Genomic DNA, 19,426 nt, shown 5'->3' on the forward strand with positions numbered 1-19,426 from the left:
GGAAAGGAAAGGAAAGGAAAGGAAAGGAAAGGAAAGGAAAGGAAAGGAAAGGAAAGGAAAGGAAAGGAAAGGAAAGGAAAGGAAAGGAAAGGAAAGGAAAGGAAAGGAAAGGAAAGGAAAGGAAAGGAAAGGAAAGGAAAGGAAAGGAAAGGAAAGGAAAGGAAAGGAAAGGAAAGGAAAGGAAAGGAAAGGAAAGGAAAGGAAAGGAAAGGAAAGGAAAGGAAAGGAAAGGTGCGGAAAGGAAAGGAAAGGAAAGGAAAGGAAAGGAAAAGGAAAGGAAAGGAAAGGAAGGAAAGGAAAGGAAAGGAAAGGAAAGGAAAGGAAAGGAAAGGAAAGGAAAGGAAAGGAAAGGAAAGGAAAGGAAAGGAAAGGAAAGGAAAGGAAAGGAAAGGAAAGGAAAGGAAAGGAAAGGAAAGGAAAGGAAAGGAAAGGAAAGGAAAGGAAAGGAAAGGAAAGGAAAGGAAAGGAAAGGAAAGGAAAGGAAAGGAAAGGAAAGGAAAGGAAAGGAAAGGAAAGGTGCGGAAAGGAAAGGAAAGGAAAGGAAAGGAAAGGAAAGGAAAGGAAAGGAAAGGAAAGCAAAGGAAAGGAAAGGAAAGGAAAGGAAAGGAAAGGAAAGGAAAGGAAAGGAAAGGAAAGGAAAGGAAAGGAAAGGAAAGGAAAGGAAAGGAAAGGAAAGGAAAGGAAAGGAAAGGAAAGGAAAGGAAAGGAAAGGAAAGGAAAGGAAAGGAAAGGAAAGGAAAGGAAAGGAAAGGAAAGGAAAGGAAAGGAAAGGAAAGGAAAGGAAAGGAAAGGAAAGGAAAGGTGCGGAAAGGAAAGGAAAGGAAAGGAAAGGAAAGGAAAGGAAAGGAAAGGAAAGGAAAGGAAAGGAAAGGAAAGGAAAGGAAAGGAAAGGAAAGGAAAGGAAAGGAAAGGAAAGGAAAGGTGCGGAAAGGTGCGGAAAGGTGCGGAAAGGAAAGGAAAGGAAAGGAAAGGTGCGGAAAGGAAAGGTGCGGAAAGGAAAGGAAAGGTGCGGAAAGGTGCGGAAAGGTGCGGAAAGGAAAGGAAAGGTGCGGAAAGGTGCGGAAAGGAAAGGAAAGGTGCGGAAAGGTGCGGAAAGGAAAGGAAAGGTGCGGAAAGGAAAGGAAAGGAAAGGAAAGGAAAGGAAAGGAAAGGAAAGGAAAGGAAAGGAAAGGAAAGGAAAGGAAAGGAAAGGAAAGGAAAGGAAAGGAAAGGAAAGGAAAGGAAAGGAAAGGAAAGGAAAGGAAAGGAAAGGAAAGGAAAGGAAAGGAAAGGAAAGGAAAGGAAAGGAAAGGAAAGGAAAGGAAAGGAAAGGAAAGGAAAGGAAAGGAAAGGAAAGGAAAGGAAAGGAAAGGAAAGGAAAGGAAAGGAAAGGAAAGGAAAGGAAAGGAAAGGAAAGGAAAGGTGCGGAAAGGAAAGGAAAGGAAAGGTGCGGAAAGGAAAGGAAAGGAAAGGTGCGGAAAGGAAAGGTGCGGAAAGGAAAGGTGCGGAAAGGAAAGGTGCGGAAAGGAAAGGTGCGGAAAGGAAAGGAAAGGAAAGGAAAGGAAAGGAAAGGAAAGGAAAGGAAAGGAAAGGAAAGGAAAGGAAAGGAAAGGAAAGGAAAGGAAAGGAAAGGAAAGGAAAGGAAAGGAAAGGAAAGGAAAGGAAAGGAAAGGAAAGGAAAGGAAAGGAAAGGAAAGGAAAGGAAAGGAAAGGAAAGGAAAGGAAAGGAAAGGAAAGGTGCGGAAAGGTGCGGAAAGGTGCGGAAAGGTGCGGAAAGGAAAGGTGCGGAAAGGAAAGGAAAGGTGCGGAAAGGTGCGGAAAGGTGCGGAAAGGTGCGGAAAGGAAAGGTGCGGAAAGGAAAGGTGCGGAAAGGAAAGGTGCGGAAAGGAAAGGAAAGGAAAGGTGCGGAAAGGAAAGGAAAGGAAAGGAAAGGAAAGGAAAGGAAAGGAAAGGAAAGGAAAGGAAAGGAAAGGAAAGGAAAGGAAAGGAAAGGAAAGGAAAGGAAAGGAAAGGAAAGGAAAGGAAAGGAAAGGAAAGGAAAGGAAAGGAAAGGAAAGGTGCGGAAAGGAAAGGTGCGGAAAGGAAAGGAAAGGAAAGGAAAGGAAAGGAAAGGAAAGGAAAGGAAAGGAAAGGAAAGGAAAGGAAAGGAAAGGAAAGGAAAGGAAAGGAAAGGAAAGGAAAGGAAAGGAAAGGAAAGGAAAGGAAAGGAAAGGAAAGGAAAGGAAAGGAAAGGAAAGGAAAGGAAAGGAAAGGAAAGGAAAGGAAAGGAAAGGAAAGGAAAGGAAAGGAAAGGTGCGGAAAGGAAAGGAAAGGAAAGGTGCGGAAAGGAAAGGAAAGGAAAGGAAAGGAAAGGAAAGGTGCGGAAAGGAAAGGTGCGGAAAGGAAAGGTGCGGAAAGGAAAGGAAAGGAAAGGAAAGGAAAGGAAAGGAAAGGAAAGGAAAGGAAAGGAAAGGAAAGGAAAGGAAAGGAAAGGAAAGGAAAGGAAAGGAAAGGAAAGGAAAGGAAAGGAAAGGAAAGGAAAGGAAAGGAAAGGAAAGGAAAGGAAAGGAAAGGAAAAAGAAAAATAAATACCATTGTATTTTTTACGTAAGAAATTATTTTCTAAACACCAATTTCAGGTATCAGTTTCTTTTTATGGTCTTTGCTCTTCAAAGAGAAAAATCAAGCAGGTCAAAAAAGCACTTGAAGTTCAGTCCTGAAACACAGCCTTTTCAAGACAACAGAGAGTGATGAATAGACCATTCTATATCCCATTCTCTCTGAATTAGTACCTTAAACCTTATTTTAATGCTTTTTAAGCAAAAACATATATTTCTATATGACATGATTATTTATCAGGTGAGCCAGCTTCTTTTGACAAAAGCTTCACATTTTCTACAAAAACCACTGGTGAAGTATTAGGCTACTTGAATCTCTCAGGCACAAAACACTGTTCCCTTGAGGTTGATTATTTGGCTTCCCGAATATGTCATTCTAAAGAACAGCAGATACATCTTCCAGATTCAATTATGGAGAGGCGACACCATCATTTCCTCTTAATATAACAGTTTATCTTGTATTGTGAGGATCAGGAAAGCCAATCCTAATGAACAAAATGTCAAGCATATGGGGGTAGAAAAGATAGCTGAAATGGTTCATCAGATCAAGATATGAAGCAATCCAACCCAGGAAAATTAAATAGCAAATGATTATTATGTGCAAAGACTGGGCTCATCTGTGCATGCATTAAATTTATTGTTTTAATTTATTTTTAAATAAAAATGCAGCTTCTCAGGCTTAAACACATCACTTGTCTTTAACAAATCCGTCATTGTGTGTTTATCATATATGAATTTGAATAGTAATCTTAGTATAGGGAAAGCACAACTAAATAGTTGTTTAATGTTTGTAATGTACACAAATCTTATATGCAGCAATCTTTTAGTATTTGGTCATAGCATTTGCCATAAATGAGGTTATGAAAAAAATTACCTCATCTTTCCAACACCTTATATTACATGTGTGACTATGTGTATAATTTGAACTGTCTAATATCCAATAAATTCATTATTATAGTTTACAAACCAGGACTCAAATGGCAGGAATCTGTTTCAGAAGGAATAAGACATCATAATCCAAAACTAGGGTAAGACTTATAAACCTTTGTTCTGATCTGCTCTGAGAAATATAGGGAGTACACTAAAAAAACATAAACCAGATAGAACAAGCAGTATTTGGAGGCACAAGGAGCTAACTTTGTATTGCACTACCTCTACAGATTTATGCAGCAATTAACAGAGTGGCAATAAATGTTGTTCACACAAAATCATTTAGGTTGGAAACTACCTCTGAGATCAAGTCCAGCCTTTGAATGATCACCACTTTATCAATTAGACCAGTAAACTAATTTCCACATCCAGTAGTTTCTTGAGCAACTCCAGGGATGGTGACTCCACTACCTCCCTGGGCAGTTCATTCTAATATTTAACCAGCCTTTCTGTGAAGAAATTTCTCCTGATGTCCTACCTGAACCTCCCTTGGCACAGCTTGAGGCTATGTCCTCTCATCCTGCCACTGGTTGCAGGGGAGAAGAGGGTGACCACCATCTGGCTACAACCTCCTTTCAAAGTGCAAAAAGCTCTCCCCTGAGCCTCCTTTTCTCCAGGCTAAACAAGCAAAGCTTCCTTGGATGCTCTTCAAAGGACTTACTCTCTAGACTCTTCATCAGCTTTGTTTCCCTTCTTTGAACATGCTACAGCTTCTCAATGCCTTTGCTGCAGTGAGGGGCCCAGAACTGAGCACAGGACTTAGGTGCAGCCTCACCGGTGCCAAGTGCAGCTGGAAAATCACAGCTCTGTTCCTGCTGGCCACACCACTCTTAATACAGTACAAGATGCCATTGGTCTTCTTAGCCCCCTGGGCACAAGATGGTTGTCAACCAGCACCCCCAGGTTGTTTTCTGCCACTCTGCCCGCAGTCCACCACATTTCTGTGAGGGTGACTACATTACAACTTTCCTTCTGCACTGTGGTCTCCAGCTCCTCCTTTGTTGTCCATACCATATGCATTGGCATCAGTGCACTTCAGCCGGGCTGTAGATTTCACCCACAGATCTGGCATGCCACCACTAAGCTTATCTCTGCTGAGCCTGGCCTTGCCCCCTTCCCTCTTCAAACCGAATTTAAAGCCCTCTCAACCAGCCCATCTGACTCATGGTCTAAACTCTTCTTCCCCTTTTAGACAGTGAAACTCATCTGTCTCCATCATGCCTTGTTATGTGTAAGCCGTCCCATGGTCAAAATAGCCAAAATTTCATCCGTGGCACCCATCTTTCAGCTCCATGTTTATCAGGTGGGTTCTTCTGTTTCTTTCAGCGTTTTCCCTGCAACTGAAGGAGTGAGGGAATTCATTACCTGCGTCTTGTCCCTTTAACCCATCTTTTAGATTGTCCTGCAACTTCTCTCATCAACCTTGTCTCTGTCAACCTAGACAGCAAGCAGTGGGCAGTAATCAAAGGGCTGGAGTAGTTCAGGCAGTCTCTTGTCTCTGTTACCTGGGCCCCAAGAGGGGCAGCTGCTTGGGAACCCCCTGGACAGCCAGACCCAACCCTCAACCCTGGGCTTGCCTCAGTTGCTGCTGCTAATTCTGCTGCTGCCTCACTATTTTGGACATTTTTCTACAAAACAATATCTGTAAAATTATATAAATGTTCTTGCTTTGCCATCAGGTAAAGCAAAGACTTTTTGAAGTGTCTTGTGATAAAGAAGACATTAGACTAGTCAACAAAAGATTTTCCTGCTCCTTTTGTCCTAAATTTTATCATTAACTTTCCCATTTCTGACAAAAGAGAAAGATTGAATAATCAGTCAGCTGAGAATGTTTTTTCTGAAGGGTAGGAGGAGAGAAAGCTCAAATTCTCTCTTCTGAAGGAATTATTTATTCCAACTTGTACTATGTAGAATACATGCACTTTGGGGCTTTTTTTAGGTTTTTTGTTTTGGGTTTTTTTTGAGATTTTGATCTCATGATTAAGAATCCACCCACCAGAGTGTAAAGGAGATTTGTCATTTTGCACTCTGGTGAGTAAAAGTGTTTACAAAAGAAATGTGATTCCACTTTAAGTGACTAAGAAGCCTTTTTTTCCCCCTCCCACAATAGGTTGTAATTAAAATCAATCAGGAAGAAAAAAGATACTTAATTTTTATTTCTGTGTAGAACCATGAAAACTGGACTTTGCTTAGTTATTTAGTTGAGTCCAGATGTCCTCATATACTGAATTTTGAAACAAAATGAGTTGATTTTGAAAAGCTAATGTTGTGCTTTTAATTAACTCTTTTATCCTGAATCTGGAATGACAAAAGCCATTGAAATTTCAGTGAGATATCTGTGCTTCTGTGAGAAAATCTTCTGGTTAACATTTACTACATAAAACTTTAAATAACTTCAAGCATCAAATTGAAGTATAGAATGTCAATCCAGATGAAAGTCATAGGGACCAGTGTTTCCCACAGAATGTTTCCTGCAAACTCAGGTGGAGAACATCATATGAATCTAGTAATGCATTGTCATAATCTCAAGAATATTTATTTTCTATACCTGCTTTCATCCTGCAAGTTGGGAGTATTTATAGATGCAGTGAGGGTTTCTAACATATAGTGTGTTTGTGAAAATTACTTCCCATAGAAAAATACAAATTTTAAATTCTAGTCACCATTCCATGGTTCTTGGCTTCAACTGAGTTCTTGTAATCAACTAAATGTGGGCATTAATCACTCATTTTAATTCTTTTAATGTTAGTTTTTAAAAGTTCTTGGACCCTAAAGATGCAGCAGCCTGTAAAACCTGTGTATTTTCTTTCTCATTACTTTCTCTAGGACTGTACCCATCATGAATTTAAAAAATATTTCAGTATAACAAAAAAAGACAATTAAATAATGAAAACAGTCAAGAAGTTTGTGGAAATAATAGCATCCCACTTTTATTTTATCAGAGTTAATTTTGTACCTTGAATGAGATTATAAATGCAGCAAAAGAATTTTCTGAAGTTTGTATGTTACTTATTCAGCTGCCATGTCTGGAATGCTAAATACTTATTCTTCTATTGTATTTTATTCCTTTCATTCCTCAGATCTAGAGAATAAACACATCATTACCATTACAGTCCAGGCTGGGGAATGGGTAAATCAGAGACTGAAAAATCTTTGATGTCCTATATCATTTAAAATAGGTAAAGTAGCTAAGGAAGACAAGTCTAAAGCACCCTGATTCAGTTTGTGCGTAAGAAGGCAAGAGACGCTGAGGTGCCTAGGGGAAGGTCATGTTAGAAGTGCAGAGCCTGATTTAGAGCCGAAGGCCATCACACACCTGGACTTATTGAATATTTCAGAGGGAAATGATGGAGTGCATTTTAGGCTGCAAGCACTGCAGTAAGGACAGCCCTTTTCCCAATAAATGCTGGATAAAGGCTTGTAAATTTATAGTGCCAGCTGACCTCTTTCTGTCTCATACTCATGAACTTTACCCACCTCCATTTTCCCTCCTTTCTCCTAACTAAAAGAAATACAGGGTAATTTTTTATTAGAGAACTAAACAAAAGAAAATTCAGTATTTGGACCTGATCTTATTCCTATACCTTACAGTTTTGGTGTTTATTTCGGTGTTTTGTTTGGGTTTTTTTCCTCTTTTCTTTTTTTAAACAGAACTGACTACAGGTCTTGGATAAGTGAACACTGTCACTGGTTAAGTAATTGCAAATCATTAGAGTCAGTGTGAAAAAGAAAATAAGAGGTCCAGTGTATCTTTTATCCTTTAAAGAATACATTTTGTATGAGCACAAAATACGCATCTTTCGTGGTCTTTCCCTTCTCACAAAGGCTAAATAGAATCCACTATGAAAGAAATAGAGACCAATTATTACTCAGTACACATAAATGTTACAAGGTATGCAATTTTTTGCTTCATTTGAGTGCCCTATATTTTAAATATTTTTAGATAAGTTTGCAGCTTGATATATTTATTCTAGTAAGACATAACACCACATGAAAAGCTTGCTTAGCTGTATGGATTAAGCAATATGGTTTGGTGGGGTTTTGATTTCTTGGCTGTTTTATTTTTTCTCTCTTCTTTCCCTTTCACTAGCAGTTATATCAGAATTATATCTTTTTAACTTATTACTGAGAATTTTAAAAGATTATAATCTCTCCTAAATTGTGTGGTCATATAACTACAGTGTAGAGAATGCCTGTAGTAATTATCTACTGCTTAGGTTAGTACTGCAGAGGGAGATATGTGTAATTTTTTTTTTCATAAAAAAACATGACTGATTTTCAGCTTTTTTCATCATTACAGTCATTAGACATACCCTTTTTTGTGAATGCATTTTTCAGTATGTATGAGCTTCTATATAAACCAGTACACAAGCATTTACTTGGGCTAGAACTTTATTGAATCCATTTTGGTAAATTATGTGAAGAGCAGAATCAGATAAAGGAAAGACAATGTGAAAATCAAAAGTCTTGAGTAAACCTGAGTAAAGCTTTCTAGCTTTGCCTGTAAAATGATTGAGATATATATGGGTGGTTTTGCTTTTATTTAGTAGGAAGAACTTCACGATAACAGATGGAAACTATAGCTTCCATTAATGTCTTTTTATGTAGCTGTTAATTTTTGACAAAAAGTTATTGCTTTTGATAGAAAACTATGAAGTTTTATGTATTAGTGGGATTATATTTACATATATAACTGTTTGAGAAAACATACAGTTGAGTTTTTTCCTGTTTTTGTACAAACACAAAGAGAAAACGAAACAAGAAGAAACAAACCAAAACCAAAACCACACACGTACAATAAAATTGTATATTATGCGTGCTATGGAATTAAGTAAAGATTAAAACAAAATGAGGGTTTTTGAAGGCCATTACCCTTCTCTCATCATAAATATGTATTCAGTATTGCTGTCTGGATCAATGCAGTACTGGGCAAAAAAATGATGCACTGGGTACAAAAGTGAACCTGATAAACAAAACTTTATCAGATATGTACACACACAGTAAATAATCTTCATGTATGAAAAAGTTAGCTTTACAAAGTGTGCAGGTACATGAAGCTTTCCCAATATTTCCAAACTGAATTCTCCCAAACTTCTATTTTAATATTACTTCATTTCTCTCTCATTTATTTTCCATTTATTTCTTCTTTTTCCATTGGACAAAGTATTACCTTCCTTTCTTCCTAGTAGCCCCTGATAAATTAAATTTTAAGTAATCATTCTAAATATATTTTCGAGATATTAATGTATTTCTATAATTGGACTTATTTCTTTTTTCTATTCAGACACTGAAAGCAAGATTAAATCAAAAATATATCATAACTTCTGTGATCTGAATCAAATCGTAATACTAATCTCCCTCAAAGACGCTGTTTCCTCCTCAGAAGAGAAGATGGCTGATAAACAGATTCTGCCTGCTACTAGAACTGCACAGTTTGCACATCTTCAGAATGAAAAGGCAAAAGGCCAGGTATGAGTCATTCTTAACTCTTTCATTTTCCTTGGATATGGTTAAATTATTATAGAATCTCAGAAAAATATTAATGATGAAAATATTTTTCTTCTTTTCCATTCTGATAGAATAAGATTTTTAAAATAATAACCTTAAATTTGGATACCCTACTACTGCTAATATAATTAGTTTTTACTTTGCAAAATGATACTTGTTTTTCCTAGCAAGCAAATGTAGATACCTAGAATCATTCCATAGCAGGAATCATACTTCTTAAATGAACTTTAAAAGAAAAGTGTACCTTATACACCTGAATGCTTTTTAAAATGGAATCAAAACTATTTCATGAGAAAAAAAAACTAAGCTCAAGGTGTAGGCATTAAAAATAAAAGACAACACTTCTAGATCTAATTTGCATGCGCATATTTATTTTATTTTACGTTTAATTTTACCTATCCATATAAAATGACAAGTTTTCTTTGTTTCCTTAGTTTGTTAGATGAATGTCATGATATGAAATCGTAACTGCATCTACTTATATGAAATAAGTAATGAGTTTTTGCTGAACTGCAATGCTTGACATTATGAGGTTTACATCTTCAAAAGTATTTCAGACTGCATTTTTCTATTAATGCCTTGTTGGAAATCATGTTTATTTCACCAAAAAAAGACTCATTCGTTCTGCTTATAGCATTCTAAATGAATACCTTTCTCATGTTGTGACATTTCTGAGTCATGTAGACACTCTCAGAAATCTGAAATGTCCCTTAGTGTTCTTTTCACATGGTATCCATCTTTTTCCAATTTAGTTTTTAAAGTTTTTTAAGACAAATTTACACTTGTTTATTAATGGCAATAAAATGATCAATATTAAGGAGAAGATTTTCATAGTACACATGACAGAAGACATTTCATATTGTTTCATCTTCTCTCAGACCTGTTAACTACCCAATTAAAAAATGTTTGAAAGTTCCATCCTCCAATCCAATAGACAGATAAAGCAGAAATGTGCAAATATACCCAGTTATCATCTACTCATCAGTGCAAGAAATTAAAGATAAAACACTTGATTTCACAGACATTCGCATGAGTAAGATATTGAATATGGCACAGTCATCAAAAGAAATGCCATATGGAAACCCATATGGCTCCATCAACAAGTGCTAACAGACTTATGATTTGCTCTTAAAAAATTAAAAGGAACAGTGTTTTCTCTAATGAAGAACCACTGCATGGAAAAATGCAACAAAAAGACAATGAAGGCAAAGCCAGAAAGGTAGAAGGGAAAAAGAAAAAAAAACAAACCATACCTTATTGGTGAATGATCACTTGTAAATATTTCCATGTATAGAAATATATACGTTCTACAAATAATTTATTGTGATTACTATTTTCTCAGTCACTTTTACTCCTTCAAAACTTCTGACTGTACTCAGAGTAATTGAGAAAACAAAGAAAACCAGACATTATCTAGAACATAAATAAATAACAAGATTATTGATAAATGTTTTTATTGTGTTCAGGGCAGGCTATTGGGACTGGCCATAAAACTGGCCACAGTCATCCTGGGCAATGGTTACAGAGAAACACTCAGAGAGTCTGTGTATCGTTGCGATCTTCTACCAGATCTAAATTGCTCCTGAATGCTACCTCTGTCATCAGCCCTGTAGGATGGAAAATTTGTGCCCTCTATCTCTGGAATCTGTGAATATTTTGATATGGTTACATTTCCCGCCTCATCATTTTTCACACATATTAAATTGTGAAAAGATAGAACAACTTAATTTGGAAGCAACCATAAGCCACATGATAAAGTCAAGGAAAACTTCTATTTTCAACTCCAGGCATCATCCAGCAGAGCTCTGAAAATCTCTGAGAAGGAATTTTGGAATCTCTGGAGATAAGTTGGCCCAGTGTCTGACCACCTTGTTTGCTTTTTATTATTGTAGCCATTTTCTTAATAGCAAGAGGAATTTTTCCTTGATGTAACTTGCATTCATTATTTTCATCATTTTGCTGTGCCACACAGAAAAACTGGGTTGGGTCTTCTAAACACACATTCAATAGTGAAAGACGATGCAGAGTTGACCCCTTAGCAATCTTTTCTCTAAACTAAACAAAGCCTGTGCACTCAGCCTGTCCTTGTGATACTCTGTAATCACAGAATCAATTCATTTGGAAAATATTTCTGAGATCATCGTGTCAAACCTTTGACAGATAACCACCTTGTCAACTCGACCAGGGTACTAAGTGCCACATCCAGTCCAGCTACTGCACAGTCTCATGGATCTCCAGTGGCTTGCTCCAGTTTGTCAATATCTTGTACCAAGGTGCCCCAAACTGATAGAAATACCCCATTTCTAAGGAACTATACGGTAATAGTGACTTTAAACTGTTAACTATGCTTTCATTGTAAAGGCAAGATGGAATTTAGCCATCAGTAGTTTGTTTGGAGAAAATAATTGGAGTATATGAAGTCATGAGATCCCTTGTGACCTTATATATTCTGTAATTTTGCAATTTAAAATGTGTAACAAATGATAGAAGCAGGCAAAAATCCCATATCTCATTGGTCTGAGGACAGCTGTTGAATTCAGGACCAAATCACAGATTTGATGTGACTGACATCTGCTTCTCAGGAGAGGTCTGAGAAAGGAGCATATTTCTGACATGTCCAGGTTCTGCAGATTATTGCTATTATTTAACTCTCCAAATGGTAACAGTATAAACAAATCAAGGTAATTCTTGTAATATCCTTCTCCAAGATCTCTTTTGAGTAATTCGAAAGAGTACATAAAACTGAATGGAAGGAAAGGGCTGTTTCTGAAGTTGATGAGAGTTAAAGTCTTCAAGCAATGATAGCTAATACATTGATTCTTTGCAACTGGCTGACAGTTATATAAAAAGAATATTACATGTAACTCAGACATGAGACATCTAATATTTGTCCTCTGATTACCCATTATCTAATAACTTTTTAATAATAATAATAATAATAATAATTCCTTTTTAACTACTTCTCATTGTTTTTATGTTATTTGCTAATATATTTTTAGATTATCATAAAGCATTTTGTAAACTGCCGAATGCCCTGAAAAGTACAGTTTTGGTTCATAAATGTAGACCTAGTAGCAAGAAACAAAATGTTGCTATTGTTGCCCTGTACCAAAAAAGTAGCACATACTTACAAAAAACACATTTAAACAAGAATTCAGAATTATATTTTTGGTATCATTTTCATTCAGTTTCTTACTCAGTTTTATTACTGTAATAAAGCCTTGTAATGCCATCACATGAAGAAAATAATTTTTATTCATCTGTAACTTTGCATTTTCTTACCTGAATAATAAGATAATCAAGAAATTTGATACAAAACAGTAAGTCAAAGAGAGGGAAGGGTCCAGAATAGCAACAATTTCAAACACAATCTTTTTTTTTTTTGTTATTTCAGGAGCATAGTTAATACTGAAGAGTCAAAGGGACCCCATTTTGTTTTAAAGGACTCAATTACTTCCTAGTGTTAAAGATGGATTTTAATGGTATATTTTGTTAATTTTATGTTTTGGGTTTTGTTCTTACTTTACCTGCAGGATGTAATGAAAGATATTTTGGAGAAAGAAAGCTATAAAGAATGCTATGAGCGTATAGCAAACACGTATGGTGAGGAATGGTGGGTGGAGAAGAGTATTTTGTGCACTATAATAATGTACTTAGTAAATTGGAGGAAGAACTACCAGAATGTTAAATTATCCAGAACTCTGTGGTAATATTGATGATGAATCTAGTTTATTTAATCTAGTTTATTAGACTCTACAAATACGAACTGTGAGTCTTTTCTGGGAAATGAATGCTTAAAAAGGAAATGGTGCATATTATGAGAAGGAAGGCATTTTAGGAACTTGTCCTGAAGCCATAAGTCAATACATTTTATTCTTGTCGCCAGTGGGAAAAATTTAGGCCTTTATGGCCTGATCTAAACACCCCTGAACCAAAGAAGAAACTTTCCAATGACTTTGATTTGCTTAGAACATCCGTAAGAAAAAATAAGGGAGACTCAAAAGCCTGAAGGGCAGTTAGGCACCCAATTCCCACTGAATATCAGTATCATGTGTGCTGTCTCTAACTTTGGAAATATTACTTTAAAACAGAATTTTAAATATTTTTCTTTTGTTCAGCAAAAACATTTATTATAGGAATAGTTAGGTAAATTTCCAAACCCTGTGGCCACTGCATAACACTGCATATATGTGGGTATTAATGAATTTTTTATTTTATTTTAATGTTGGCACAGCTATTCTGAATTTTTGGAAGCATATAGGCAGCAATATTAGTTTTTAATGGGTTTTATGATATGCATATGAATGAAATGAACATATGAAATATGTTTTTAATATGAAGGTACATGTATATGCATATTTGTACTATATAAGGAAGCTATGTAATTCTCTGAATTATACCTCCAGGATCAGGTCTAACATATTTGGTTGTAGGATTTTACAGTCAGTAAAAGTCACAGAAGCCCCTGAAACCATAACAACCTCTGCATCACACTCATTGCATATTACCTTCAAGTCGCAGGCTGTTATGTTGAAGATGCTCACAGAATGACAGTGTCTGTACCTCAGTCCTTAAAAACAAAATGATTTTTGCAAAAACAAAATGATTTTTTTCCTGGCATTTTCAATTTTTCAGCAATATTTCCTCTACACAATTTGATTATTCCTTTTTCTTATTTTAAGATCTTAAAAACATAAACATTTACATCAAAGAAAAGTTATTAAAGGAAATAGATGAGTTGGAAGAGGCTGAAATAGATTTACAATAATAAAACATTATGAAAATTGGGTGCTGAGCATAACTCAGTGTTTTTTTGTCATGTCTCTATACTCTTTGGAAGAATTATAAAGCAATTTCTAAGTTTACATACCCTGGAAGCATGCCTGTATATTCTGGTGTAAATAGAGATGTGTGTTTCCCATTATGCTGAAATTAAGCACATCCTAAAAGTTGTTTTCCATGATCCTAAGTGTATGTATATATATATATAGTATTTCTGTCCTCTATGGTTTCAAGAGCTATAACCTCAAACACATGAAGACTCTGTAAACCAATGAACTGTCTTTTGCCTGAGGGAAGTAGAAAACAAGAATAAAGCCTCTGAGATGTATGAATTGCCCCATTCATCTCACTCTGAACCTACAAGATTCTTTATATCCAAGGATGTAAGATTTGCCATTATTTTTCCAAGGATTATACTGTTTCCAAAGATGAACTTTATTGATACTGTTATGATATCAGACAAATATGCATAGATGGATACAATATATGCCTAAAATAAAAATATACCTAAATAAATTTATTTTTTCCTGTGTTTCTTGTAGCAGGCCATGAATTTTTCTGCTTTCTTATTTTTGTGGATAGGAGGAAATGTAGAGTGATACTTAAAGTTAATTTCTAAACTCTTAAAAACAAGCAAACAAAAAACCCCAGAATACCCTCTGAATTTGTTTGCTTGTTTGTTTTTTTCTGTGAAGGTGGGAAAATAGGGAAAATCATCATGGCATCAAAAAATTTATCTTAATTTCCATAAAATCATTATATTTAACATGATCATTATTTTTCTTTGAAATAAGCTTGCAGAATCTTAGAATATAAGTTGACATGGACTTACCATTTCCAGTTCTGTATGGTAAGATATATATACTTAATTCTTACACATCTTTAAAATTCCTATAGTAAAATATAAAAATCCTGCTAATCAGTATTATAACCTAAGCTTTATAGGTGTGTGTGCTGTTTGTGTCATGGTCAGCCTTTTGGACTAAATTCAATGTAATTCAAAAGTATTAAAAACAAATTCAAAGTAATTTGTTATCACAAAGAAGTTTTTCGGTTTTTCTTTACAAAATTCATATAACCTCTTGCTGTGTGATTTGTACCCTTTTGCTGCTACAGACCCCAGTGTTGAAGGTGGCTTACTTTGAGTGCAGAGGTGGGCTAGGTGGCCTCCCAGATGGGCTAGATGTCACTCCCAATGTATATAAGTCCGTAATTGCTTGATACTGATCATAAATAATATGCGTATTGAAGAAAAAAATTTGTATTTGGTATAACATACTGTTTTCTTTACACAAAGCTATCAAAGGTGCTTGATATTGTGAATAAAATTAATACTTTTGTGATTTTGTATTGACAGCTGATACTGCAGCTGTACTTTTCCAAATTTTTCTGTGTTAAATGGTTGAGCTAAATGACATACAGTTATTTACTGTATGTTGGTCAATTTTATTGCCTGTAGATGAATGCCTAAAAATTAAATCAATATTAAAAAATAAATGCTTGAGTGAAGAGTAGATAGTCTTACAAATACTCATAAGCTCTGGAGGTTTTTATATGGAAATAGGAGTATTTTCTGATGAAGGGCAGCACTTACTTGCACATTTTTGCAGATAGTCTCCTTTGCACTGATGTTCATGTCTGGATGCCTCTTTCAACATTGTCCACATCTGTTTTCTTCTACCTTGAAGCCAAAACTGGATTTCTGTTCCACCTAAAAAAAATAAAAAAACAATTTAAAAAAGAAAATAAAACCCCAAACAGAATCAGACCTGAGTTCCTAAGATTAAATCCAGAAAGAAACTTCCACAAAATCCAGATTTCATCTTGGTAGCTTTGCCTCAGAGCAAATGTTGTTATGAAAAGCTATAGCTGATTCACAGATTCAAAAACTCTTCATATGTTCTTGAAAATCTAATTCAGTGTATTATTATCCACTACATAAGGCTTGCCATGTAATTTAATTTCCTTTAGCTTATGGACAAGAAAAAAAACTAACAACCAAAAGCAGTTATTTTAAGACAGAAACACACGGCATGACTAAGAAGTAGAGGCTGACTGGAGCTGCTAAGCAATTCTTTTAAGGATGAAATTTATTCTTTTTCTTATCATGTTAAACTAATTAATGTTTAAATGTGCAGATATAGTAACAGTGTATATGGTTCCTAAAGTACATTGGGATGTTTGGATACAAATAAAAAAAAAAAAATTAGAAAATAAGTAAGGAGTAAATCAAGGGCAGCAGTAGTGGAATTGTTCTTCAAGATAAATGTTTCCATAATTAAAAAAAAAAATACAAAAAATAACTATATGAATCTCTACAAGAAATAATATGAAGATTTGTAGCCAAGAAAAATTATGGAAAAATTAAGAATTAGGAAAAAAAAAATGAGGGAGGAAAGGACATCACTAGGAAAGAAGAAGGTAAACCTTCAAGAACTAAAATGAGGTAACAAAGATGTGGAACATTTAACTTTAATATAATTATTCATATAAAATATAGCTTCAGTACAAAATTTAAAAATTTAAATTTCGTGTAAAGTACAACTGACTGCAAAAAGCTTCACTTTGAAGGTGCAGGCAGCTACCTACATATTAACTTCCCTAAATTTCTGCTGTCATGCTCAAAGAAGACACAATCCAGGTGAAATGAATGTGCCACATACAACACTCAAGTTGTGCACATTGGGTAGGCTTGCTGGTGTACATGATACAGAAATTCCCATCTGATTTCCATCAACCACACACAAGTCTTCTATAGATCTTCTGTCATACCTGCAAGTCCCTGAGGAGAGACCCAGACACCATAAATTACCTGAAATGGCACTTCTTGCCTATTCAAGGCCTGATGTAATTAGCTGACTCCATGTCTGTACCTGCAGCGAGATGGGTAGGTGTGGAGATTTCCTTTACTGTCTTGAATGAACCTGTTCTGGGAATTTTGACACCTAGCCCACAAGTAGGAAGAAAAATATAGGTCGCTTAATCTGCAGTTAAATGCAGACAGATTGCTTAAACTGTAGTTCACACACAGGCAGAAGACAGAAACAGAATGCTTTTGAAGGGTAGTGTGTAAAACAGACAAATAAAAGCATGCCAAACTCACTCTAGTTAGCTCTTAATTAAATTAATTTTTAAGCACAGTGAAGAATATGTGAAAGCTAAGTTTTTGACACACATCTCCTCGATTTTCTATGATGTGAACACAATGTAAAGGAAGGAGTGATGAAGCCAATTATTTTAAAATAGTTTTTTCAACATATAAACAGTATGTTATGGTCTAATCAGACAAGTTAAGTTTTAACAAAGTGAAAAAGTGTTATCACTTTTCATAATAGTAACCACTAGAATATACTAAGAGGAAGAATTGTGGTTTTTGTTGCTTGTATAGGACTCCACTGTTGTGAAAGCTTAAGCCAGAAAAGCTATCTTAAAAGTGGATTGCTTGATGACAGACTGTCAGAATGTATTAAGGTTCTTAAGATAACAAGAAATGCTATGTGATAGGTAAAATTGCCTTGTGTTTGTAACTTAGTGTGTCATTTTGAATGTTGTGATAAGGGATGCCTAATAACACTGTGACATTCTTGGTTCTGAAAACTGACTTATTAATTGCATTACTGACATTCTGTATCATGGACAAGCTAGTGTTTTCCCCTTAGTTTTCAAATTCTGCCTTAGCACAAAGATATTATCCCCATTCTTCTTGAATTAACATAACATTAGTCAAAACTAATACAGATTCTCAGATATTTTCAGAGCCAATTAGGAGATTAGCATCATAATAAGTACCAAGTAAATACCTACACCTTTTGTTTCTATTTCTTCTCAGTTATTTTCTCCACAACATTTCAGTTTTCCTGAATTAACTTGTATGCAAACATATTGCTAAGAGATAAATATTATTATTCTTGACCATGATATGAAATATATAATATCAGGAAAATCTGTTCTCTTACAAGAAAAGTTCACTTGTTTAAAAGGTCTGTTTTGAAATTTGTCAAGCTGAAGAGTCTGCTACAAGGACAACCTTAATTAAAGCCAACAGAGGGGAAAAATTAAACAGTGAAAAGTGCTTAGCTGTTACTCATAGAACTTCAAGTTAAAATCAGAAATAATAAGGGTAAGTGACTTTAAGGATAATTTCATGAGTGTTTTATTACTCCATCCACCATATATTCCACTTCTCTGCACAATTTTTTTAGGATTCTTCTTTAGATAGATAGTGTTCTTTGCTTCTGAGTAAAGTTCCCTTGATGTCTTTAGGTATATGTTCTCCCTTCATTTCTTGTTTAGCCCCATGAGTACAACTAATATTTTTCTGCAACAGTAACTTACCTCAGTCTGAGGAGCTGTCCCTCAGAGTATACATTGTATTGAAGTGCAGTTTAACTATATTGGTCAATGACAGAGAGCTAGGGGAAAAATTGTTGAATTAAACATTATTAATTTGTTAATTTGACTTCCTGGATTTGTTACCGGTGGCTCTGTTTTCTTCTAAGAAAGAATGCTGCTGCCTCTCAGCAACATGGTACAAGATGTGCTGTATATCCCTTGATCACAAGACAAAATTTTCTACACAGTCCATTTTTTTCCTTTCAGTGTATCTAGTCAGGCTTGCCCTGCAGTCAGAAAATAGAGACAGGAATATGAGAGAGGGGTATGAGAGTTAAGCAATTTCTAATTGGAATTTTTGGTGGGGGAATTTTTGTCCTCTTTTGGGACAATCTAAAGGAAGAGATAGAAATTCTTAAACAACTCATTAAAGCACTTAAAGTAAGGTGGAATGAGTATGGACTATCTTGACTCTATCTGATAACTAATCAGTCCCTTGTCGAGTTTTATTCAAGCTCTCCTTAGAAACACTAACTCTTCACTTTGACACTGATAAAGAATTTCTGAGCTCAAACTCCGTGAAGTTTTTGGGTTTGGTTTGGTTTTGTTGGGAGAGGGCTGATGGGTTTGTTGTTCTTCCATTTTTGGGGTGGCTTTTATTGTTGATTTGTTTTTTTTTCAATATACAGGGAATACTGTCATGGTTAGGAGTTTAGGCTGAGATTTACATTAGGACACCAAGGGTTGAATGTCACTTAGTGCTTTTATGTCCATCCATAAAATACCTATTTGAGCTGGCATCATTTCATTTTACTAAGATAAAAATGAAAAGGTGTAGCTAAACAGCTTTACTGGCATTTAGTTGCTTGCATTTATTTTCCTGAAGGATTTTTCTTCCTTTGTGACCAGCCTCACTTGATCCTTCCCATCTTGCCCTCTTTCTTTCCTGCCTTCTTACACTCCTGTCCACCTTTCCATGATTGCAGTCATGGAAATCAGGTTTTAAAATACTTAATTATGATGGCATGTAGTCTAGTTCATCAGTAAGAAGAAATTAACACTTTAATGAAATACATTTTTGGTAGGAGTTAACTTCCACAAGTAACTGCATTGCTCTCAGTAGATGTTCCCTTTCAGAGTAAAGCAAGGCATATACAAGCTCAGTGAACTCAGAATGATAATTACATTGTTGCTTACTAGTTAGTTATAATACTACATTGCTCTTTGTCTTTTTTTGTTTTTCTTTGGGTCTGTGTCTCACAATGTCCTCATAGGCAAACTCAGTAAGTGTGAACTGG

Source organism: Pseudopodoces humilis, chromosome 2 (assembly GCF_049639895.1).
Source record: "Pseudopodoces humilis isolate 2021_Gansu_Grassland_sample_001 chromosome 2, ASM4963989v1, whole genome shotgun sequence".
In the NCBI taxonomy this organism is placed as follows: Eukaryota; Metazoa; Chordata; class Aves; order Passeriformes; family Paridae; genus Pseudopodoces; species Pseudopodoces humilis.